At 35.4% G+C, this 27,320-nt stretch overlaps 1 long non-coding RNA gene across 1 annotated transcript; it reads left to right on the top strand.

Annotated features, from left to right (window-relative positions):
* The first annotated feature begins 1,536 nt into the window (after window positions 1-1,536).
* LOC116587735 lies at window positions 1,537-13,297 on the top strand. Its single transcript, XR_004284613.1, has 3 exons — window positions 1,537-1,581; window positions 9,560-9,625; window positions 13,227-13,297. It is a non-coding gene; the product is annotated as an uncharacterized LOC116587735 (long non-coding RNA).
* The last annotated feature ends 14,023 nt before the right edge of the window (window positions 13,298-27,320 follow it).

Below are 27,320 nucleotides of genomic sequence, written 5' to 3'. Positions count from 1 at the left end.
TTCCTCTGCATATTTGTCAGCACTAGATATTAGAAATAAATTTTATTTTTTTTAAAGATTTTATTTATTTATTTGAGAGAGAGATTGAGAGCAAGAGAGGAAGAGCACAAGGTGGGGGAGAGGTAGATGGAGAGGGAGAGGCAGACTCTCCATTGAGCAGGAAGCTGGATGTGGGGCTTTATCCCAGGACCCTGGGATCGTGACCTTAGCCTAAGGCAATGTTAAGTTGAACAACTTTTTCTGTATTTATTTATCATCTATACTTTCTTTGGTGCAGTTTGTCTTTTTCCATTTTTCTAATTGAATTTTTTTTCCCCTTTACTGTGGAAATTAGAGAGTTTGGTGGCTAAACTTTCATCATCTTGACAGAATCATTTTTAGAATAAAAAATTTAAATTTTTATGGAATCCAATTTATCTATTTTTTTCTTGGTTAGTTCATGATTTTGGTGTCATATATTAGAACAATGTGCCTAACCCCAGGTCAGGAAGATTTTCTCCTATATTGTCTTCCAAAAGTTTTATAGTTTTACCTTTTACATTAGATCTATGATCCATTTAGAGTTAGCTTTTGTATAAGGTTGAAGATTAGGTTTGGGGATCATTTTTGCAGCTATTGATGTCCAGTTGCTTCAGCACTCTTTATTGAAACGGTCCTTCCTCCTCCACTGAATTGCTTTTGCACCATTGTCAAAACTAAGGTGAGCGTATTTGTGTGAATCTATTTCTGTCACCTGATATTTGTAATTGAATTCATTGCAGTGAAAGGGAATGTGGGTGTTGGACCCACTCAGGCATAGATGCTATAGTCACATATACTTATAGATATCTTCTGTTACACACTCAATACTGATGAAACGTGGATCTGCTGTGACTTCCTTCCACCAAGCACAGCCCAATATCTCTACCCTACTTTATGATAGCCAGCTAGTGGAGTGAGTACATAACTTGGAGTGGTGGATGCCTTTAAGTTTATATGGAGAGAAAGTGTCATGTGGATTCTCTTTAAAGAATGATTTAGTAAACACAGGGAGAAAATATATTGTATAAATGGTCATTCCAGTTTCTTTAAAGGCAATTTGAAAAAAAAGGCATCCTTTAAAAACAATGAGATTTATAAAAATTTTTTAAAAAATTAGATTTATAAAAATTCATTGCATGTTCAATAAAATATTAGTTAGAAATGTGTAAAATTCAATTACTCTTCCCCATTTTTTCCATATTGTACATGCCTATTTTGCTATTTTTAGGTGTAGTACCCAGAGTTCTAGACATTTAGATTAATATTCAACAATATAAAATTGTTCTCATATGAGGAAAAGAATGACAAACATCACAGCATGAAAAAGAAAAACTGGGAATTTGAAGAACTTACCTGATCATTTGTGGATTTTAAATCCTGGGTTTATGGATCAAGCAGTATTTAACTTACTTAATTTAATATTTGCTGATTGCTTACCATATTAATAGTATCATGATATTCATAAATGCACTCTATGAAAACTTTATGTGTATATAAAAATCCTTTTTCTTTCTAGGTATTATCAGTGTGTTTTACTTGAGGGATTTGACCTTCATCCAAGTAAGTTTTATTTGTTATAACTTCACTTACAAAGAAATTCCTCTTCTAATGATATTTACAGTGCATCAAAAAAACTGTATTACAATTTTTTTATTGTAACACATAATATAAACATAAAACACATAATATAGAATTTACCGTCTTAACCATTAAGTGTAGACTTCAGAAGTGTTAAGTACAATTACACAGTTTTAAAACAGATCTCCAGAACTTTTTTTATCTTGCAAATCTGAAACTGTATAATCATTAAACAACTTCTCTAACCTTCCCCCCCACTCAGCCCCTGATAATCACTGCTCTGCTTTCTGTCTCTATGAATTAGATTACTTTAGCTATCTCATAAGTGGAATCATGCAGTATTGGTTCTTCTATGGTTTATTTCACTTAATATAATGTCCTTGTGGTTCATCCTTGTTGTAACATGTGACTATTTTCTTTTTTTTTTTAAAGCTGAATAATATCCCACTATATGTATATTTAAATACATACACACATACATACTATATATATTTTTTATTAACATGTAACATATTATTTGTTTCAAGGGTACAGGTCTGTGATTCATCAGTCTTACACAAATCACAGCACTCATCTTAGCACATACTTTCCCCCAGTGTCCATCATCCAGCCACCCCATCCCTCCCAACCCTCTCCCCTCCAGCAATCTTCAGTTTGTTTTCTGAGATTAAGAGTTTCTTATGGTTTGCCTCCCTCCCTCATCCCATCTTGTTTCATTTTTCCCTCCCTTGCTCTATGATATCTGTCTTGTTTCTCAAATTCCTTAGATCAGTCAGATCATATGATAATTGTCTTTCTCTGATTGACTTATTTCCCTTAGCATAATACCCTCTAGTTCCATCCATATCATTGCAAATGGCAAGATTTCATTTTTTCATACATGCTATATTTTGCTCATTCATTTGACCAGCAGTGAACATTTGGATGGCTTCTACCTCTTGATTGTTGTGAATAGTGCTGCTATGAATGTGGGTGTGCAAATATCTCTTCAAGACCCTACTTTTGAATCTTTTGGGTTTTTACTTAAAATACTTTTGAGACATATGGTAGTTCTATTTTTCATATTTTTGAGAAGCGTCCATAATGTTTTCCACATTGGTTGCATCATTTTATCATCCCACCACCAATGCACAAGTTCAAATTTTTCCACATTCTCACCAACTTTTGTTAGTTCCTATTGTGTTTTGTGGGTTTTTTTTTTTTTTTTTGATAGCCATCATAATGACTAATAAGTAACGCTTCATTGTGATTTTGAATTGCATTTCTCTGATGATTAGTCACGTTAAACACCTTTTAAATGCTTGTTGACCATTTGTATATGATCTTTGGAGAAATACACATTCAAGTCCTTTGGCCACTTTTAAATCAAATTATTTATTTATTTATTATTTATTTTGCTTTTCATTTGTAGTTCTTTATATTATAGATAGTAACCTCATATTAGATATATGATTTAAAAATATTTTCTCCCATTCTATAGGTTACCTTTTCATTGTTCCCTTTGGTACACATTTTTCTGAGTTTTTCTATTTTTGCTTTTGCTCACTGTGCTTTTGTTGTCATATCCAAGTTATTGTAAAGCACAATGCCATGAAGTTTTCTTCTATGTTTTCTTCTAGGAGATTTATGGTTTTGTGTCTCTAATGTATTTCAAGTTATTTTATTTATTTATTTATTTATTTGAGAGAGGTAGGGGAGGAGGAGAGAGAGACACAGAGAGAGAATCTTAAGCAAATTCCACGCCCAGGGCAGGGCCCAACGTGGGGCTCAACCTCATGAACCTAAGGTCATTACCTGAGCTAAAATCAAGAGTCAGACACTTAACCAACTGAACCATCTAGGTGCCCCTTGAGTTAATCTTTGTAAAAGTTATATATTAAGGGTGTTACTTCATTCTTGTGCATGTAGTTATTCAGTTTCCCAAAACTGTTTATTGAAGAGACTTTTCTTTCCACATTGAAAAATCTTGCCTCTGTTGTCAAAGATCATTTGACTATATATGTGAGGGTTTATATGTGGTTTATTTCTCTATTCTTTTCCATTGGTCTATTTGTCTGTCTTTATGTTACTACCACACTGGTTTTCATTACAGTAGCTTTGCAATACGTTTTGAAATTAGGAACCGTGAGTCTTTCAAATTTGTTTTTGTTTTTCAAAATTGTTTTTGGCTATAAGAGGTTTCTTGAGATTCCGTACAAATTTTAGGGGTATTTTTTCTTCTTATTTTGCAAAAAAAAAAAAGTGTCTTTGGGCTATTAAGTGGGATTGCATAGAATTTGTACATCTCTTTAGTAGTATGGATATCTTAATAATATTTTATCTTCCAAATGAGTAAGTAAGAGATGACTTTCCATTTATTTGTGTCTTTTAAAATTTCTTTCACAATTGTTTTGTAGATTTTAACTTAAAGGTTCTCACCTCCTTGGTTAGATTTATTCCAAAGTATTTTATTCTTTTAATGCTATTGTTATTGAAATTTTTTTTTCCTTAATCATCTTTTTAACTTGTTCATTGTTAATGTATAGAAATACAGCCCAGCCTGGGTGTTGACATTTTATTCTACAACTTTGCTGGATTCTTTAAGTCTAACAGATTTTTTTATGCACTCTTTAGGGTTTCTACATGTAAAATCAGGTTACCTGTAAACAGAGATTCTTTTACTTCTCCCTTTCTGATTTTGTCTTTTTTCTGTTTTTGCCCAGTTGCTCTGGCTTGGATGTTCAATACTAGGTTGAATATGAATGGTAAGAGCAGACATTCTTTCTTGTTCTTGAGATTAGAGGGAAAGTTTTCAGCCTTTCACCATTGCTTATGATGTTAGCTATTTATTTTTTATAAATTTATAAATTTTTTATTATGTTGGGGTAGTTTCTTTCTATTCCTAATGATTTTATCATGCAAAACTGTTGAATTTTGACAAATGCTTTTTTTTTTTTTCCTGCATTGGTTGAGATTATGGGTTTTGGCCTTTATTCTGTGAATGTGGTGTATTACACTGATTTTCCTATGTTAAACTATCCATGCATTCCAGGAACAAATCTTACTTGGTCATCATGCTTAATCTTTTTAATATGCTTTTGAATTTGGTTTGCTAGTATTTTATTAAAAAATTTTGCTTCAGTGTATATCAGGGATAATGGTCTATAGTTTTTGTTTCTTGTACTATCTTTGGCTTTGGTGTCGAGGTTATGCTGGCCTCATGGAACAAGCTTAGAAGTATTCATGTTCTTTCTTCTTCAGTTTTTTGGAAGAGTTTAAGGAATGAAGCCCACTAGTCCTGGGCTTATATTTCTTGTGAAGTTTTTAATTACTAGTTCAATTTCTTTACTCATTATTGGTCTGTTCAGATTTCTACTTCTTTAAGATCCAGTACTTTCAGCTTGTTCATTTCTAGGAATTTATCCATTTAATCTAGTTCAACCTGTGTGTTGGCATACAATGTTTAAGGTATTCTCTTATAATCCTTTTTATTTCTGTGGTATCAATTGTAATGTCTCCTCTTTCATTACTGATTTTAATTAAGTATTTTCTCTTTATTTATTTTTTTAAAATCTAAGGTTTGTCAATTTTGTTGAACTTTTCAAAAACCAACTCTTACTTTCATTGATTTTTTTCAATTCCCTGTTTATCTCTGATTGAATCTTGTTAGTTTCGTCTTTCTATTAGCAGTGGGCGCAGTTCTTTTTCTAGTTTCTAGAGCTATAAAGTTAGGCTATTGACTTGAGATCTTTTTACTTTAATGAATGTATTTATAGCCATAAACATCTCTCTTAGTACTGCTTTCACTGCATGCTATAACCTTTGATATGTTGTGTTTTCATTTTCATTTTTCTCAAGGTATTTTCTAACCTCCTTTGTGACTTCTTTTTTCCCAATTTGTAGTTTAGAGTACATTGTTTAATTTTCACATATTTGTGTATTTTTTCAGTTTTCTTTGTGCTATTGATATCTAGTTTTATTTCATTATGAATTTGTATAATTTCAGTCTTCTTGAATTCAATAAAATTTGATTTGTGGCCTAACATCTGGTCTATCCTAGAGAATGTTTTATGGGCACTTGAGAAGAATGAATATTCTGCTATTACTAGAGCAGTGTTCTGTATATGTCTGTTATGTCTAATTGGTCTACAGTATTGTTCATTTCCTCTATTTTATTGATCTGTTTATTCTATTATTGAAAGTAGAGTTTTGAAGTACCATCCTATTATTGTGCTATTTATTTCTCTCTTCAATTCTGTCAAGATGTGTTTCAAATATTACAGAGCTCTGAGGTTTAATTCACATTTGTAATTGTTATATCTTCTCAATAAACTGGCATTTTTATAATTATCTAATATCCTTATCTCTTGTAACAGTTTTTAAATTTAAGCCCAGCTGTCTGATATTAGTATAGCCACTCCTGCTCCCTTTTGGTTGCAACTTCCGTGGGAAATCTTTAGCTATTATTTTGCTTTAAGCCTATAGGTGTCCTTAGATTTAAGATGAGTCTTTTGTAGACAACATATAATGGGGTCCTGTTTTTATATCCATTCAGCCAATCTATGTATTTTGATTGAGGAGTTTAATTTATTTACGTTGAATGTAATCAATAACAGGAAAGATTAACTATTGCTTTTTTGTTAAATTTTTTTAATGTCATGATATTTTATTTTTGTTCCTCCCTTTCTCTCTTACTGTCTTCCTTTGTGTTTCATTGAATAATTTTTTGCAGGGATATACTTTGATTCATTTCTCATTGCCTTTTGCATACATTTTAAAGCTATTTTTCTGTGGTTATTATTGAAATTACATAAAACACTTTAGAGTTAAAACATTCTGTTTTGAACTGATAGCAAATTAATTTCAGGTGCACATCAAATCTCTACTTCTTTACAACTCCATCCTTTCCCACTTTATGTTATTGATGTTACAAGTTATATCTTTAGATGTTACTACTTGTTAACACAGATTTATAGCTACTTTTTTATGTTTTTAACATTTAAATTCTATAAAACAATATCACAATAGTAAAGGTTACTAAATGTATTTGCTTTTACTGGCAAATCATGTACTATCATATAGCATTGTGTTGCTCTCTATGTTCTTTTATAGCAATTTGAGAGGTTCCCTTTAACATCTCTTGTAGAACAGGTATAATGATAATGAACTCCTTTAGCTTTTATTTATCTGGAAAAGTCTTAATTTCTCCTCCATTTTTGAAGGACAGTTTTGTCAAATACAGTATTCTTGATTGACAGATATTTTTCCTTTCAGCACTTTGAATATATTATCCCCCTTTCTGGCCTTCATAGTTTCTACTGACAAATCTATTGATAATCTATGGAAGCTTCCTTATATGTTGTAGAGGTTGATTTTCATTTGGTGCTTCTAAGATTCTCTCTTTGTCTTTGACTTTAGACAGTTTGATTATAATAATTCTATGTGGTCTCTTTAACTTTAGTCTAGTTGGTGTTCTTTGAGCTCCTTGGAAGTAGGTATCTGCTTCTATCCTCATATTTGACAAGTTTTCAGTCATTATTTCTTCAAATAAGCCCCTTTATCCTCTCTTTTCTCTTCTTGAGAGTCTCATAATGTGCATAGTGATAACATTCCATAATCTCCTTAGTTTCTCTTTGCTTTTTTTTAATTGTTTTTGTCTTTTTTCTTCCTTTGACCTGATGATTTTAAATAATCTGTCTTCAGCATCACTGATTCTTCTTTCTGCCTGATCAAGTCTGTTGAATCCCTCTAATGAATAGTTATTATATTTTTCAGCTCTTAGAATTTGTTTTTTTCCTAATATTTTCTATCTCTGTTGATACTATCCTTTTGTTATGTATCATTTTCCTGATTTGATTTAGTTGCTTATCTGTGTTTTCCTTTGGCTCACTTAGCATCTTTATATGTATTTTAAGTCCTTGTCAGGCTACATTACTTTAATGTTGGTTTTAGAGTTTTAATTTGTTTCTTGTTTGGACCATGTATTTATATTTCTTTTATGCCTTGTGATTTTTTTTTTTTAAATGCTGGGATTTGTACATTTGAAGAAGCTACTGCCTATCTAAATCTATGTGTATCATCTTCTCACAGAGGAAGACCTTCACCAATTAATCTGACTAGAAATTCTAGGATCTTGCAAACTTTCTGATCTCTTGCTTCCCTTGTTGTCTGCCTGTGGATCTGTAGCCCTGACATGTTGGTTGTCTCTCTTTTCAGCAGCTTCCAAACTCTGGCCCCAATCTTGTCTGCATGCAGAGGTGACAGAAACCAGTCCCTCAGGTAACCTCCCTAGATAAGTTAGAACATTGGATTCAGGTCCACTCTTTTGTTTTCCTCCTGAGGAAGGAACTCTGATATGGAACATTTCCTTTTGGTTGCTCCTGAGATGTTGCATAAGGGATGAAGCATAATTGGATAGGCAAGTGTGTAAATTTTTCTTACCCATTTCACCATAAGCCCTTCACAGTTTTACAATGACTTAGGCCCTGTAGCTTCTCAACTTGTCTCTAAGGTTCTCATAGAGGTATTCTGGTCCATTTATTTTTATAAATCCTGTGTCTCTGTGAAAGGAGGTCCTGCAGCCTCTTAGTCCAACATTTTGCTGACCTCATACAAAAATAGTTCATTATATTTTGATTTTGTGCAGTGAAGACCCTATACTTTGCTACATCAAGAGTGACATTTTTATGTTTACATTATTTAATTTTTACTCATTGACAAGAACATGCAAAATATCATGAAGCCTATTTCTGAGTTCTTTTTATGTTAAGAAATTGTATTGCAGAATGACTTGAGCTATGTCATGAAGAACTTCTAGTTTATAAGGATTACATACTTATATTTACATTTCATTTTGAAACTGTTTTAAACCATAATTGAACATAAAGGGATTTACAGATTCGATATGTTATAAAATTTGTTGCATTGCTCATTTTAAAATTTCTTTATTGCTTTATCCATGTGAAGAACTGACTTGATACAATGGTAGCCTTCAAATATGTAATCAAGAAAACTCACAGTGAAAAGTCAGGAATGAGAAAGAGGGACAAGTCAAAACTTAGGGTAGGGTATAAATGGGTAAGGAATACAAGACCTGAATTCTCAATGTCTCTCTCTTTCAGTCTCTCTCTCTCTCTCTCTCTCTCTCTCTGTCACTCACTCACACACACACATACACCAGTGGTCAGTCAGGTCACATGAAGTTTGGGTGAAAAATCTCAATAAAATGAAAGTGCATGGGGCCAGTGACCCACACTTGCTTCACTGGAGGGATTCAGATACAAGTCACTTGACAGGTTATCTGGCCTAATCAGGTATGGTTTTAATGGACAGAGGACTGATGGAGCTCTAATGAGTGTTATTAATGGAAGGCCTGATTAAGATTTAATGCATATTGGGTATCTAGAGTGTTACATAAATTAAATACATATACATATATGTGTGTATATATATTTTTGTGTGTATACATATTATGTATATAACATAATATATGTATTTATGTATATTAAGTCATGAATACATGAATATTTGGTACCTCATGAATATTTAGTGTCTATATGATCTTTTCATCTGTCTCTAGCTCACATGCATATGCTTTTCTTTCTTTATGTACAACATGTCTTCCAAGTTATTAATTTATTTATTTCTTATCATCTTTGACTTTTACCTATATCATTGGTTTTCTTGACTTCTATAAATATAATTTCATATTCTCAATAAATACCATAAATATTCATTATAGATTTTATAATAATAATGTCTATTCTAATTCCCCCCAAAAAAACTAGCTACAGAAATAATTAATAAGGAAAAGGGTAATTTCCATTAGGTCTTATACACCATTAGTTAAGACATGGGGCCCAGAGAGGAAGACACCATGACTCCTCTTTTTAAACATTTCTTTTCAGACCTCTCCTTGTCCCATACTAGAAAATTATACTCTTCCCCATGGCCAACTCATATATCTTGCCTCATCCTTCAGGAGCATACTGTGGATCTGAACTCTGGCTGGACTTGGTCACCAGGAACTTAAGATGTAAAATGAAGGGTAAGGAAAGCTAAGGATCATTAAATGACTCTAACTTGTCAGTTAATACCTGGTAATATTACTTTGTTAAGTCTTCAGAACTACTTAGGAATAGAAATTTTTATTCCATTTATAAATTTACTTGCTTGAGCTCACATAACTGCAAAGAAACGTCACTGATTTTAAAACCAGAAGTCGCTGATACCAAATGCTATGCTCTTTCTCTGTTTCTTTCTCTGAATTTCTTGTCTTGTTACCCCAGGGCCTGTGCTGAAGTCCCTGGCTTCAAAACTGTTTTATCAGAAAGTAACTGCTACTCAGACCTCCTTTACATGATCAAAGTGGACCACTGTGTGTGCCATTTCTTGTTTCTTTGTCCCCCTCTGGTAAAATAGGTGGTAATTAAATATATGCCCTCTTGATAAATTAGGTAAATGTTTTTCCCTCCAAGGAAACACAAAAACATAATTCAACGGAGGTCTTCCTAAAGGTGATACAAATATAAGAATTTAATATGAAACATATATATGTCCATATATTCCTCTACAGGGAGACCATTATCTCCTTCGGTCAACATATCATGCAGTCTGCAATTTACCGTATCTTAGAAAAACTAACCTGGACACAATCTCTTATTCTTTACAAGAACACAATGGAACAAAAATAACAAAGGAAAAACATAACCCATAAACCCACCCAAAAGCAAAAGTAATGAGTATGAGCCTAGAAGTTCCAAGGTCACTTGTACATAATAGGAATCATAAGATCCCCATCTGTCTCACATGACTGCTGTGAGATTCCAAAGAGATCATGTGAGTGAAGGTAATTTATAAAGTGTAGATTACTATAGAGAAAAAGAGTACATTTCTTACAAGGGCATTCACTGCAACCCTTTCATTTTTAGATAAATCCCATAGGTGAGTAGCTACCATCACAATGTTTTGCTCCCTGGGTCTTGGATTGTAGAAACAGTTTCCACTATAACTGCATTTGATCAATGTCAACAGAGCTCCATCCCAGCCAAACATGTGTCTCTTCTGGGGGGAAAATATATATATATATATATATATATATATCATATTGCTAAATACCCATCATTTTTGAAATTTTTTTTTTCATCAATTATTTCCCTTCAGAAAAAAATAACTGCTCCCAAATTACAAATAAAAAAAGAATTGATAATGTTGATTTGGGCCATTAATAACCTTCTTTGTGCCAATTTCTGAACATAAAGAAGAAAGAAACATATGCTTCTGAAGAGCTCTTTGTCTAGTCGAGGCATGTGCTATTACTCATTAGAGCTGAGCCCTGTCAACCCAGGAAGGGTCAGGAAAGGAAAGCCCTTTGTAAACTAAAATGCTTAACCCAGCCATTATGCGTTCACTGACAGAAAGCTCCAAATTCCCAGATCCTTAAAAATCAAATAAAAAGTTTTTAAATGTCATATAACATTTACTCTTGTACCACAAAGCATGAAATCCTTACATTCACGCACTCAGCAATCATGCATGGACTACCTGCTATGTCCTAGGCTCTGAGCTAAGAGCTGGCAATAAAAAGAAGCACAAGATGCATTCCTTTGTTTTTAGAAAGGTCATAGTTGAACTCTTCTGTGAAAAAGGAACGAGTAATGAGATAATGTGGGAGAATGTTTGTTTTTCAAAAAGTGCAAATTTCTATAGAAATAGAAGTTATTGTTATGATTAAATAATTGAGTTATGCCAAAGTTTTCACTCATAGAATTGGTTCTAATCAGATTAGCAAATATATATATATAGTTTATCAAGGGAAAGGGAACCAGACATTATAATACCATTTATTGAAATCTCTGCTATTCTTTTGTTTAGCCCTAGATCTTAGTTAAGATTAAAAAGCCTTTGAAAATTATCCAAAATACTTAAATTTTGAGAGCAGAGAGACTCAGGCTAAGTTGATAAGCCTGGTCAGATTAATTACTATAAAAGTAAACCCAGAAATCAATCATTTTGTTAAAAATAAATAAACTCCATTTTAAAAAGTTTTATTGGCCGACTCAGCTACAAACCACTTTAGTTCTAAAGAAGTTTACTGACAAATTACTTTCTTACCTAACTTTAAGCTTTTAAAAAGTGAAAAGACTCTATTATGCTGCCATTCGGTGTGATTTAGTGATCTGTGTTTCCTGCTATAAGTAATCATCATCTCTTTTTGCCTTGTTTGCTTTCCTTTCGGGTGAATTTAAATTTAAAATATGCACCTCTTTCTTTTATTATTATTATTCCATATGTGTTCATAGGAATCAGTTACAGAGGCACTCGCTATCTGGATGCACGGAGAATGCACGCTGAGTGCTCCCGGCCTTCCTAAACCCTGCTTACCTGCAGCATTTAATTCCGCCTGTGGGGGAAAATGAACTTTTGGTTACTTCCTGATGCCTCATCATTGTCACTGTTAACCTGTCACATCAGATGCATACCTCCCATGGCTGTATAATCTTGGAGAATATAATTTCCTTCCCACATCCCATCACTCAGGATGACTTCTTGTAACAGCTTCAGAGTACTAAAAAGCCTTAAGCGCCCGTCATCACGTGGGCTAACACCTTGCCTGAAAATGACATTGAAACAGTCTCTGAGAAAACATCCTGTGAGTGGTGGTCTAAATTCCCACCGTAGCCATCTTGCTGGTCTCCCTAGAGTGCAGCTCTGCGGAAACACTGATGGTGCTGCCGCGGAGAAGCTGTCATCATTCGCTCTGGGGCCTTGCCTGGGATGCCCAGAGTTCAGACTAGATTCCTGCTGGATGTTTTCCTGCTTTCAGACATGGCAATGGGAATGCTAAGAGACAGACAGGTGCAGATTGACTGTTTCAATCTGCTGAGCACTTCTGTTTATTATTTTTCCTCATCCCCTTGTGTGTGTGCTTTTGCATTTTTGTAGCTGCCATTCTGTAAAGCATACCTTCTAGGTAGTTATTTAAAACCTGACACTGTAGTGTTTTAGTAAGCATAAATTAATAAATGCAGTTTGGGATAAGGTTCACCACTCATTTAAGCACTACTCATGGGGACAGGATGTTAGACGTGGACACAAAGGTCAAGAACACATAAGCAAGGTGGATGGTACCTGCGAAAGATAAGAGCCAAGTATACAGTACCAAAGCAAGAAACAGTATCTAGTGTCCCTTTCATAACATCACAGTTTATTCGAGTACTTTGCCTGAAATTGTTAAAGACCTCTGATAAAACAATTGAAACAATCTACTATTATGTCTAACCAATAAAAACCCTTGTGTGCTCAAAGATTTAAGATTCTAGGGAGAGCAAACTCAGTAGGCATATGTCTGGTTTGGATGTTTGGTAGAGAGGGAGATGGGTTGGTGAGGGCAGCCTTCAGAGGTGAACAGGGATCTGGTGATCTTGTGATAAGGGGGTGAGGGGGAGAGTGGAATAATACAGAGTATGAAAATTATATGAAAGAGAAAAAGAAGAAAGGGAAAAGAGATACCTTTTGCTAAAATAAAATGAAAATTTCCATTTATGTCAATATTTCCATTTATGTCAATATATCAGTAAACATTAGAATATTGTTTCTAAATTTTTCCAGGTGTTTTCATGATTTCTTATTGTGAATTTTATTTACAGATCTAATGTTCAGTAGATGAACAAGAATGAGACAAATGTGGAAGCTGAGGAAGTCGTAGAAGCAAAAATCAGGTGAAAACAATAGGTAACATTTGGCAAGCCTGTATGACCACAAAAAGCAGGAACTAATTTCGACCTGGGGAAGGTCTGTTAAAAGCTTCCTCCAAAATTTCAGAGTAAGATGAATGAGTAGAATAGTGGCCAGTTGCTTTACCACAATTTAGGTAGTTTGGATTAAATATGATAAAGAGAAGTATGTTCTCAGCAACTATTTGGTACACAAACTATTCTATGGAAATAATTTTGTTTGTATCCAAATACTTATCAGGGGAAATAATCATGTTAACATTTATAATACTCGAATACCATCATACTGAAATCAAAATTCTTGCAAATTTCCTTGTGATTATTCCTCTTCATCTACCGCACAAAGGTGTGGAGGAATATTCATTGTGTTAAAGTCAATTAATCTGTAAATTGCTTTGCTTCCTAGTGCATGAACTATAAGACTCTCCACTCTTTTGTATTTTGTCAAGGACAGTGAGATATTTGCAATTAGTTGTCTGATGTCTGTGACATGGATACAGTTAAAGATAAAAGAAAATAGATGCGAATCATGGTAGTCTATTTCACTCGCATTTTGTTGCCTAAATATATATATTTTTTTGCTTTCATATTTCAGACAGGACTGTCACCCAAGGAAGCCTTTTATGTAGGTAGACAATGGGATTTAGGTGAAAATAATAGTAACTTTGACCTGAACTCAGAAAGGTAGGTTAATTTTTGCACAACTGTATGGCATATTGGTATTTCAATAAAAGAATTGCTGAGTTCAGATTTTCTCAACTGAATTCTGAAGTTGAGTTGCTACGATCAATTTCTCAGAAAAAGAAAAAAAAACGTCTTTATAGAGGTTTAATGCAGATTGACACACGGAACACAGAAATAGATCTTCACAGAATTTCTCATCCTCCTTGAGCTTCTATAACCAAGAAGAGAGCATCTCCAGTGGTAAAAATAAAACAGAATGCAAATTCATCATAGGCACAGTAGTTTTATATACAAATCAAACTGATTTTAAGCAAGAACATCTGTGCAAACAAGATTGTAAAAGGTAATTTCAAGGCTACAAAGGAAGAGAAATATGTTGATTGGATTTTAAAATAGACATGTTAAATGTGTTAAATACACCTACTGTGATGTGAGATGTATGACATAATTTAATAAGTTTATTTAATGAAGATCTGCAGAAAAGCCTAACTAGGAGAAACATCATTTTTTCTTATTTTTTTTAAATGTTGATGTTAAGGAATATTTGACAAGTGAAGAAATTTAAAAGTCCATTTTTTAATTCAGACATATAGTGGGGGGCCCACTGTGTGCCAACCACTGGACTAAAAGCTAGATTTTACTATGGCTTGACTCCTGTCCAACTTGAACTTAAAATATAGTAGAGTCATGTGAGTAACTTATTGTTCCTCAGGGAAAGAGGAAACCATGGGTTCTCTCAGAACACAGAGTAGGATATCTAAATCATTCCACCAAAATCCAGAAGGTTTCCCAGTTTAATCACTGAGGTTGAATTTTGAAAGACCAGTTAAAGGATATCACATAAAGAAGATGCAGGTGGCTTCTGGAAGAAAGAAGTAGTATGTTGCAAAGACACAGAGTATGAAGTAGCGTAAATATCCCTGGGGAACTGCAAGTGGCTAAGACATTGCCCTTTCTCTAACTGCTCTTCCTCTAGACAGTCCAGAGATGTTCAGTGCAAATGTAGAGACAAATGTAGGGAGTGGAAATTCCATACCAGGTGACACTGACATTTAATGGGAAAGCAGCAAAGAAGCCAATGGAGGCCATAAAGAAGGAATGGCCAGGAAAGGAGACAGTCAGAAGAGAACAGTATCACTGAAACTAAGAGTAGAATAAGATTCAAAAAAGATCAAGTGTGCTACAGCATCATGTGCCACCAAAAGGCCAAATCGTTAAGGAAAGAATATCATAGAGGAAGGTAAGAAGTCAGCAGTTAGTCCTGGCCTTAAAAGAAAAGTCTCAATGGAGTATTGGTGGACAAGGTTAGACTGCTGGATATTGAAGAGCGAATGGTAAGTGAGAAATTAGAGACTTAAGTCTCTGTGGTATGTGATCAGTCGGTAGCTGTACGAGGAAAGGGATTTGAGCATGTTGATATAATGTGGGGACTAACCAGGGAGAGGAAAGATATAAAATACAGGAGAAAGAAAGAGTGATTAATGAGGCCAGTTCCTCACAGATACAGGAGGGAATAATAGGCTCATCCACCTGGAAGGGTCAGCAATAGCATGGGAGCAGGGACAGCTCTTTCACTTAGATGGGAAGAAGAGACAAGGGGCAGAAGACAGATGGAATACATCTGCTGAGAACAGGGAAAAGGATGTTTTCCCAAATTCTAAATTCAACACATCAAACAAACACACATACAACAGACATCCTTCTAACCACCACACCACAAATACTGGGAGTTTCATTTTTGTTCTTTTCTGCATATTTAATTTTTAGCTGATTTTGCTATTTATGATTATAAATAGCCTGACCTGTACCTTGTATCTAATCTTTAAAATGTTAGCCTTTTTTTCAAATGGCTTGTAGCTTTTCCTGTTTGTTCTCAGACTCATATATTCAAACATAAAAATAGCACAATAGTCCTGTCATGGTGAAAAATAAAAACCTGCATTAAATTTTACCTCTTTAGTATAAATGTGGTGCCGTGCTAAATCTTCTGGGACTCTGTAAGCCTGATATACATTTTACCTGACAGTCTCCAATCCATCTGCGTATTCCTGGAGCACCTCTGCCATAACTTTTATTCCTAGCAACTTCTCTGCTGAAAATGATCAAATGAAAGCCCATTAATGATATAAAAAAACAAATGGGTATAATTCAACACATAATTTCAAATACATTCATGTCTAATGCATACTAATAACATAGCATGACATAATCACTGTAGACTAATGAAAATCTAATGAATTTTCATTAGTATTTACTAATTATGATTTTAACATAACTATGAAATTTTTGATTAGTAAAGAAGCTTATGCAGCAAGGAACACTGTAAAACCAAAAAATAGTAAGTCTACTACAAAACTAGGTGAACATATCTTCCAGCAAGTCTCTAAGAATATTTCCTATAGTCAAGTAATGCTCTCGATGAGAAATTTCAAGGTGATGAAGGCATCCTTGTTTTTTTTTTTGTTTTTTTTTGTTGTTGTTTTTTTTTAATATTTAATTTATTTTTTATTTTTTTTTTATTTCCAGCATAACAGTATTCATTATTTTTGCACCACACCCCGTGCTCCATGCAATCCGTGCCCTCTATAATACCCACCACCTGGTACCCCAACCTCCCACCCCCCGTCCCTTCAAAACCCTCAGATTGTTTTTCAGAGTCCATAGTCTCTCATGGTTCACCTCCCCTTCCAATTTCCCCCAACTCCCTTCTCCACTCTAAGTCCCCATGTCCTCCATGCTATTTGTTATGCTCCACAAATAAGTGAAACCATATGATAATTGACTCTCTCTGCTTGACTTATTTCACTCAGCATAATCTCTTCCAGTCCCGTCCATGTTGCTACAAAAGTTGGGTATTCATCCTTTCTGATGGAGGCATAATACTCTATCCCCAGGGGTACAGGTCTGTGAATCACCAGGTTTACACACTTCACAGCACTCACCAAAGCACATACCCTCCCCAATGTCCATAATCCCACCCCCTTCTCCCAAACCCCCTCCCCCCAGCAACCCTCAGTTTGTTTTGTGAGATTAAAAGTCACTTATGGTTTGTCTCCCTCCCAATCCCATCTTGTTTCCTTTATTCTTCTCCTACCCACTTAAGCCCCCATGTTGCATCACCACTTCCTCATATCAAGGAGATCATATGATAGTTGTCTTTCTCTGCTTGACTTATTTCGCTAAGCATGATACGCTCTAGTTCCATCCATGTTGTCGCAAATGGCAAGATTTCATTTCTTTTGATGGCTGCATAGTATTCCATTGTGTATATATACCACATCTTCTTGATCCATTCATCTGTTGATGGACATCTAGGTTCTTTCCATAGTTTGGCTATTGTGGACATTGCTGCTATAAACATTCAGGTGCACGTGCCCCTTTGGATCACTACGTTTGTATCCTTAGGGTAAATACCCAATAGTGCAATTGCTGGGTCATAAGGCAGTTCTATTTTCAACATTTTGAGGAACCTCCATGCTGTTTTCCAGAGTGGCTGCACCAGCTTGCATTCCCACCAACAGTGTAGGAGGGTTCCCCTTTCTCCGCATCCTCGCCAACATCTGTCATTTCCTGACTTGTTTATTTTAGCCATTCTGACTGGTGTGAGGTGATATCTCATTGTGGTTTTGATTTGTATTTCCCTGATGCCGAGTGATATGGAGCACTTTTTCATGTGTCTGTTGGCCATCTGGATGTCTTCTTTGCAGAAATGTCTGTTCATGTCCTCTGCCCATTTCTTGATTGGATTATTTGTTCTTTGGGTGTTGAGTTTGCTAAGTTCTTTATAGATTCTGGACACTAGTCCTTTATCTGATATGTCATTTGCAAATATCTTCTCCCATTCTGTCAGTTGTCTTTTGATTTTGTTAACTGTTTCCTTTGCTGTGCAAAAGCTTTTGATCTTGATGAAATCCCAATAGTTCATTTTTGCCCTTGCTTCCCTTGCCTTTTGCGTTGTTCCTAGGAAGATGTTGCTGCGGTTGAGGTCAAAGAGGTTGCTGCCTGTGTTCTCCTCAAGGATTTTGATGGATTCCTTTCGCACATTGAGGTCCTTCATCCATTTTGAGTCTATTTTTGTGTGTGGTGTAAGGAAATGGTCCAATTTTATTTTTCTGCATGTGGCTGTCCAATTTTCCCAGCACCATTTATTGAAGAGGCTGTCTTTTTGCCATTGGATATTCTTTCCTGCTTTGTCGAAGATTAGTTGACCATAGAGTTGAGGGTCTATTTCTGGGCTCTCTATTCTGTTCCATTGATCTATGTGTCTGTTTTTGTGCCAGTACCATGCTGTCTTGATGATGACAGCTTTGTAATAGAGCTTGAAGTCCGGAATTGTGATGCCACCAACGTTGGCTTTCTTTTTCAATATCCCTTTGGCTATTCGAGGTCTTTTCTGGTTCCATATAAATTTTAGCATTATTTGTTCCATTTCTTTGAAAAAGATGGATGGTACTTTGATAGGAATTGCATTAAATGTGTAGATTGCTTTAGGTAGCATAGACATTTTCACAATATTTATTCTTCCAATCCAGGAGCATGGAACATTTTTCCATTTCGTTGTGTCTTCCTCAATTTCTTTCATGAGTACTTTATAGTTTTCTGAGTATAGATTCTGTGTCTCTTTGGTTAGGTTTATTCCTAGGTATCTTATGGTTTTGGGTGCAATTGTAAATGGGATTGACTCCTTAATTTCTCTTTCTTCTGTCTTGCTGTTGGTGTAGAGAAATGCAACTGACTTCTGTGCATTGATTTTATATCCTGACACTTTACTGAATTCCTGTATAAGTTCTAGCAGTTTTGGAGTGGAGTCTTTTGGGTTTTCCACATATAGTATCATATCATCTGCGAAGAGTGATAATTTGACTTCTTCTTTGCCGATTTGGATGCCTTTAATTTCCTTTTGTTGTCTGATTGCTGAGGCTAGGACCTCTAGTACTATGTTGAATAGCAGTGGTGATAATGGACATCCCTGCCGTGTTCCTGACCTTAGCGGAAAAGCTTTCAGTTTTTCTCCATTGAGAATGATATTTGCGGTGGGTTTTTCATAGATGGCTTTGATGATATTGAGGTATGTGCCCTCTATCCCTACACTTTGAAGAGTTTTGATCAGGAAGGGATGCTGTACTTTGTCAAATGCTTTTTCAGCATCTATTGAGAGTATCATATGGTTCTTGTTCTTTCTTTTATTGATGTGTTGTATCACATTGACTGATTTGCGGATGTTGAACCAACCTTGCAGCCCTGGAATAAATCCCACTTGGTCGTGGTGAATAATCTTTTTAATGTACTGTTGAATCCTATTGGCTAGTATTTTGTTGAGTATTTTCACATCTGTGTTCATCAAGGATATCGGTCTATAGCTCTCTTTTTTGGTGGGATCCTTGTCTGGTTTTGGGATCAAGGTGATGCTGGCCTCATAAAATGAGTTTGGAAGTTTTCCTTCCATTTCTATTTTTTGGAACAGTTTCAGGAGAATAGGAATTAGTTCTTCTTTAAATGTTTGGTAGAATTCCCCCGGGAAGCCGTCTGGCCCTGGGCTTTTGTTTGTTTGGAGATTTTTAATGACTGTTTCAATCTCCTTACTGGTTATGGGTCTGTTCAGGCTTTCTATTTCTTCCTGGTTCAGTTGTGGTAGTTTATATGTTTCTAGGAATGCATCCATTTCTTCCAGATTGTCAAATTTGTTGGCGTAGAGTTCCTCATAGTATGTTCTTATAATAGTTTGTATTTCTTTGGTGTTAGTTGTGATCTCTCCTCTTTCATTCATGATTTTATTTATTTGGGTCCTTTCTCTTTTCTTTTTGATAAGTCGGGCCAGGGGTTTATCAATTTTATTAATTCTTTCAAAGAACCAGCTCCTAGTTTCGTTGATTTGTTCTATTGTTTTTTTGGTTTCTATTTCATTGATTTCTGCTCTGATCTTTATGATTTCTCTTCTCCTGCTGGGCTTAGGGTTTCTTTCTTGTTCTTTCTCCAGCTCCTTTAGGTGTAGGGTTAGGTTGTGTACCTGAGACCTTTCTTGTTTCTTGAGAAAGGCTTGTACCGCTATATATTTTCCTCTCAGGACTGCCTTTGTTGTGTCCCACAGATTTTGAACCGTTGTATTTTCATTATCATTTGTTTCCATGATTTTTTTCAATTCTTCTTTAATTTCCCGGTTGACCCATTCATTCTTTAGAAGGATGCTGTTTAGTCTCCATGTATTTGGGTTCTTTCCAAACTTCCTTTTGTGGTTGAGTTCTAGCTTTAGAGCATTGTGGTCTGAAAATATGCAGGGAATGATCCCAATCTTTTGATACCAGTTGAGTCCTGATTTAGGACCGAGGATGTGATCTATTCTGGAGAATGTTCCATGTGCACTAGAGAAGAATGTGTATTCTGTTGCTTTGGGATGAAATATTCTGAATATATCTGTGATGTCCATCTGGTCCAGTGTGTCGTTTAAGGCCTTTATTTCCTTGCTGATCTTTTGCTTGGATGATCTGTCCATTTCAGTGAGGGGAGTGTTAAAGTCCCCTACTATTATTGTATTATTGTTGATGTGTTTCTTTGATTTTGTTATTAATTGGTTTATATAGTTTGCTGCTCCCACGTTGGGGGCATAGATATTTAAAATTGTTAAATCTTCTTGTTGGACAGACCCTTTGAGTATGATATAGTGTCCATCCTCATCTCTTATTATAGTCTTTGGCTTAAAATCTAATTGATCTGATATAAGGATTGCCACTCCTGCTTTCTTCTGATGTCCATTAGCATGGTAAATTCTTTTCCACCCCCTCACTTTAAATCTGGAGGTGTCTTCGGGCTTAAAATGAGTTTCTTGGAGGCAACATATAGATGGGTTTTGTTTTTTTATCCATTCTGATACCCTGTGTCTTTTGACAGGGGCATTTAGCCCATTCACATTCAGGGTAACTATTGAGAGATATGAATTTAGTGCCATTGTATTGCCTGTAAGTTGACTGTTACTGTATATGGTCTCTGTTCCTTTCTGATCTACCACTTGTAGGCTCTCTCTTTGCTTAGAGGACCCCTTTCAATATTTCCTGTAGAGCTGGTTTGGTATTTGCAAATTCTTTCAGTTTTTGTTTGTCCTGAAAGCTTTTAATCTCTCCTTCTATTTTCAATGATAGCCTAGCTGGATATAGTATTCTTGGCTGCATGTTTTTCTCGTTTAGTGCTCTGAAAATATCATGCCAGCTCTTTCTGGCCTGCCAGGTGTCTGTGGATAAGTCAGCTGCCAATCTAATATTTTTACCATTGTATGTTACAGACTTCTTTTCCCGGGCTGCTTTCAGGATTTTCTCTTTGTCACTGAGACTTGTAAATTTTACTATTAGGTAACGGGGTGTGGGCCTATTCCTATTGATTTTGAGGGGCGTTCTCTGAACCTCCTGAATTTTGATGCTCGTTCCCTTTGCCATATTGGGGAAATTCTCCCCAATAATTCTCTCCAGTATACCTTCTGCTCCCCTCTCTCTTTCTTCTTCTTCTGGAATCCCAATTATTCTAATGTTGTTTCGTCTTATGGTGTCACTTATCTCTCGAATTCTCCCCTCGTGGTCCCGTAGCTGTTTGTCCCTCTTTTGCTCAGCTTCTTTATTCTCTGTCATTTGGTCTTCTATATCACTAATTCTTTCTTCTGCCTCATTTATCCTAGCAGTGAGAGCCTCCATTTTTGATTGCACTTCATTAATAGCTTTTTTTATTTCAACTTGGTTAGATTTTAGTTCTTTTATTTCTCCAGAAAGGGCTTTTATATCTCTCGAGAGGGTTTCTCTAATATCTTCCATGCCTTTTTCGAGCCCGGCTAGAACCTTGAGAATTGTCATTCTGAACTCTAGATCTGACATATTACCAATGTCTGTATTGATTAGGTCCCTAGCCTTCGGTACTGCCTCTTGTTCTTTTTTTTGTGTTGAATTTTTCTGTCTTGTCATTTTGTCCAGATAAGAGTATATGAAGGGGCAAGTAAAATACTAAAAGGGTGGCAACAACCCCAGGAAAAAATGCTTTAACCAAATTAGAAGAGATCCAAAATCATGACGGGGGAGAAAGGGGATAAAAAGAGGTTCAAAAAGGAAGAAAGAAAAAAAAAAAAAAAAGAAAAAAGAAAAGAAAAGAATAAAAAAAAAAAAGGAAAACACCTAAGAAAAATGTAAAAAAGAAAAAATATATATATTAGATAAACTAGTAAAAAATCGTTAAAAAAGAAAAAGGTAACAGTTAAAAAAAAAAAAAATTTTACCCGAAGGCGAGAAAAAAAAAAAAAAATGAAAAAGAAAAAAATTAAATTAACTGCAAGACTAAAAAAAAATCACAGGGAAAAAGCCATGAGTTCGTGCTTGGCTTTCTCCTCCTCCGAATTCTGCTGCTCTCCTTGGTATTGAAACCGCACTCCTTGGTAGGTGAACTTGGTCTCGGCTGGATTTCTTGTTGATCTTCTGGGGGAGGGGCCTGTTGTAGTGATTCTCAAGTGTCTTTGCCCCAGGCGGAATTACACCGCCCTTACCCAGGGCCGGGGTGAGTAATCCGCTCGGGTTTGCTTTCAGGAGCTTTTGTTCCCTGAGCGCTTTCCGTAGAGTTCCGGAGGACGGGAATACAAATGGCGGCCTCCTGGTCTCCGGCCCGGAGGAGCCGAGAGCCCAGGGCCGCACTCCTCAGTGCGCCCTCAGAGAACAGCGCCCAGTTACTCCCGTCTGCCTGACCTCCGGCCGCGCTCCGAGCTCTCCGAGCCTGCGACCAGTTCAAGGTAACACCGAGCTGTGAGCTTACTGTCGGCTCTGTCTCTGTAGCCGGCTTTCCCGTTCCAATACCCGCAAGGTCTGCGACACTCAGACACCCCTGCTCCTTCTGTGACCCTGCGGACCTGAGGCCACGCTGAACCCGCGTGGGCTTCGCCCCGGTTTAGCCTCTGGAGCGATGTCCCTCAGCAGAACAGGCTTTTAAAAGTCCTGATTTTGTGCACCGTTGCTCCGCCACTTGCCGGGAGCCGGCCCCTCCCCCCGGGGTCTATCTTCCCGTCGCTTTGGATTCACTTCTCCGCCGGTCCTACCTTTCAGAAAGTGGTTGTTTTTCTGTTTCCAGAATTGCTGTTCTTCTTCTCTTCGATCTGCCGATGGATTTTCAGGTGTTTGCAATCTTTAGATAAGCTATCTAGCTGATCTCCGGCTAGCTGAAGCAGTCTCAGCCTGCTACTTCTCCGCCATCTTGACTCCTCCCCCAGGCATCCTTGTTAATAGTACATTACCCTCATATCTCAGATTTTTGTTTAGGCAATATTACTTTTATGTATAATGCTCAACAATCCATGTTGAATCATCTTTGCTTCAAAAAGAAAGCAAAATCTATTTCGAAAACTGAATAAAATCTCTTCCAAATTCCTAGAAAATCAGGTCTCACTTCTCAGAGTTATGTTGACTCTTTTCAGGGCAACTGGGTTCTCTAAATATATACAACAAATATACAAAAATAGCATGTATCTCAATATTTTCAATGAGCATATTAATTGTTTTTTTAAAGTATGTGATCTTGAAAAAGTAAATTACCTAAATTCTCAATATGTACAGGGAGTAATGGAGCGAATGCCTTCATGGACACTTCCATTCTGAAATAAAATGGATCTTTAGTGTGTAAAATATTTCCAATTCATGTTGAGTGGATTTTCATAGACCACAAGATACTTGCACAGCTATAAAGGAAGAATCCTGACCAATGTGCCATCTACTTGTGGCCCCTGTGGACTGCTCTTAGCTGTTTTTATCTACTTACCAACAGACATATGGTACAATACAAATCTTTGGGTTTGAATCTTTTTTTTTTTTTTTCCTGGAGTTCCCAGTGTTCTCAGAGTGCCAAAACAGTAGTTAGCTGAGTGAGATCATCCATCTAGTTGTATAAGGGCTTAAGTAATAGGGAGCATGGTCAGTCAGGTAGAAAGGAAAATGGAGGAAATGAGGTTGGAGAAGTAAATAAGATGCAAATTATCTGTATGTGTGGCCTTCAGTTTTAGGGGAAATAACAATCTGATCAGTTGCGTGAATTTTTAGGAAAACTAATTCTATTTTCAATTCAATATAGCACACTGAGCAAATAAATAGACTTCCTTTCCATCCAAAATCTCACTAAACAATATTGCAAATATAAGCAAAAAGTAGTGAAATCATAACAATACTAAAAACAAAAAAATATATATAATGGTAAAAGGGAAATTTAAGTAATTTCTGATGGGCAGAGAGATCATATTTATAGAGAGACTAGGGTGGTAATGGGGTAGGGACATTATCAGTTTCATGAAACAGCCCTTCACAGAATAGCTGGGCCTGTCATTCTCCCTGCTCCCAACTAATGCCATGAAAACTGATTTTAAAACAAAGTTAAATAATAGCCTTTGGGAAGCCCCCAATGGAGTATTTGGTCTGATTTAAAGAAGCCCACTCTATCTTGTCTTGAATCTTTGTCACAAACCCAATAAGAAAACATCAGAAGTACCACCATCTGAAAAGTATTTAAATTCTTCATTTCCAGAAAAACAGAGTCCTGATTAATTTGGCATTTGTGAAGTGATATGAATATGGATGGCTAATTCTTTTTTTTTTTAAGACTTTATTTATTTATTTGACAGAGAGAGATCACAAGTAGATGGAGAGGCAGGCAGAGAGAGAGAGAGAAAGGAAAGCAGGCTCCCTGCTGAGCAGAGAGCTCAGTGCAGAACTCAATCCCAGTACCCTGAGATCATGACCTGAGCCGAAGGCAGCGGCTTAACACACTGAGCCACCCAGGTGCCCCTGGATGGCTAACCCTTAACCATGTCTGCTAAAGGGAGAACTTTCTGGCTATAAGACCCATCTAAATGCACCAATCCTAGAGCATGCTTTCCCATGAAAAAATTTAACAAAAGAAAACAACTTCTGAGTTTAAAATATGAAGAAGAAAAAAAATGAAGAAGGAAAGCAAGAAAGAATAGATAATACTGATAATAACACCTTAGATCCTAGCTTCTTAAACTAATTCAAAGATACACCTTAGATCCTAGCTTCTTAAACTAATTCAAAGATATTTGGGTAAGCTGAACTATTAGCTAGGGATACTCCACTATCTGAGAAAAATAAAATAGCACGAAAAAAAAGCCTAACTCAACAAAGAGAACTCATGTCAGAAGAAATAAAAAATAATACAAGAAAAAGAATAAACATTAGAACACAATTCATATGAGTATTTTTGAAATATTTAAGAGAATATTACTTTCATGCAATATAAATAACTTAATAGAAGCCATCAAATGAATCAGATACAATGAAAATGTTTTTTGGAAATTAGTAAAACAATTTAAAAGTAAAAAGAAATGATAAATAAACCAAGCTGAATATCAAATTAATAATCTCTAAAGTAGAGTAAAATAAATAATTACAAATAGAGATCAAAATGATAAAGAGAATGACAAAAGTTTGAAGAGACATTTAGAGTAAAATCAGAAAATACAAAATATATTAATAGGATATATTAAGTGAAAAAAAAAACAGGAAAAATGGACAGATAAAAGATTACGGACATATTAGAAGAAAAAAATCCTGAACAAATAAAAGGCATAAATATACAGATTGGTAAAAATCACTATGCCAAGCATGGTGAGCAGAAAGAATACATGCCTTGATACATCTGATGATAGTAGAGAATTCCAAATACAATGCAGAAACCCAAAAAGCTTCCAGAAAATCAAAATGATGTTGACACCAAGCTTTTCACTGGTGATTGAAAATGCAAGATGACAATGAAAGAAATATTAATATTTTAAGGGATAAGTTTCTAAATCTAGAATTTTATTCCCAGCTGTGGTAAGTACACTGCATAAGTCTCCTTAGATTCTTTAGAACCATTTGTAGCCATCATGGCTGTCACAGACAATATGAGCATCCACAGTAATCTAAGCCAGCCAATCAGGCAGGCATGTCTAGAATTTTAGCATGCCCCTCACTTTCAGACTTGAATAAAGGCAAAATGTCTGCTTTCCTCAGGTGTTGCCTAAGGAACTTTGTCATGGAACCTACAAGTACAAATGAATGATTTTCCCTCAGGGCAAATTTTCACTAATTGGAGAAAGGAGACAGGAGGAAGAGCCTGAAAATGACATTGTCCTCCTTCTTTCTTCCAGTGATCTGTTTTGGGTCATAGTTTGATGCACATGCAAAGCTTTTGCTGCTAGTTATGATGCATATAGATTTGTTTTTCATTCCTCACCCTATTCTTGCTGCCTGGGATTGTATTTGCACTTAAGTCTTGCCTCAGGCTCTGTTTTCTGGAAAACTGGTCTAAGACACAAACCTATTAATCTAGTGTGACATCACAAAACTGTACAAAAGAAAGCACGCTGAGTTTTATATTTTGCATTTTCCTTTTATAGAGAATGCTCATGGGGAAGAACTATGCCAAAATTCCAATAGCAACAGCAAAAATCAAAGAAAAAAATAATCTATATTCAGGAAATAATAAAAATAATTCTGAAGTGCAAAGAAATACCAGTGAGTTAACTTTAATATTTACATAAAATGCATTTGATATCAATTATAGGAGGAAGTCAGAGGAGTCCATGAAAAATGTCTTCAAGAAGAAAATGTGTTTAGTTATACAACAGTATAATTAATAATCTGGAAGGTTTTAGTAATGAGAAGAAGGCGGTTTAAATTTAAAGATTAACAAAAATCTGTACATGATTCCAGTTTTATGCAGCACAAAAAATGACATAATTTTGAGTAGTGGGTGGGGTAGATTTAAAAAAATGTATGTTGAAACTTAATGTTTAAATATTCTTTTCAAGTAGCACAATTTTAGGGTTATGGGATTACATTTACTTCATGTTGTGCCAAAGTACTACTTGAGATAGTGTATATAATACATTACATACTGTTTACTATATATCATTTTAGAAGGAACCAAGAGAAAAGGCATAAAATAATAGATGAGAGTCATAGAAAAGAAATCAAATATGAAGACCTCTGAGAATGTTAAAAGAAATGGTATACTGACTGAGATAAGAAAGTACAAGGTAAAAACAGAAGTAGAAGACAGATGTGCCAATTTCCTTATGATACACAGCAGGGATTTTAAGGAGAAAGACACAAGTTAATGTAACTAAAACTTAATGACTCACTAAATTAAAGCATATAGTTATGTTGTTTATGTTTATAAATTTACATGTTTAGAGATAACACTATGATGAACTAAAACGAATAATACAACAGAAAAATTAGGACTTGAATGTGAGAAATGAAATTATGTAATATGATTTTGTTAACGTTTTCATTTATAAAAGCAAAAAATTAATAT

The sequence above is a fragment of the Mustela erminea genome, chromosome 4 (genome assembly GCF_009829155.1).
Source record: "Mustela erminea isolate mMusErm1 chromosome 4, mMusErm1.Pri, whole genome shotgun sequence".
NCBI lineage: Eukaryota > Metazoa > Chordata > Mammalia > Carnivora > Mustelidae > Mustela > Mustela erminea.
This window is presented reverse-complemented; position numbering and strand designations above follow the sequence as displayed.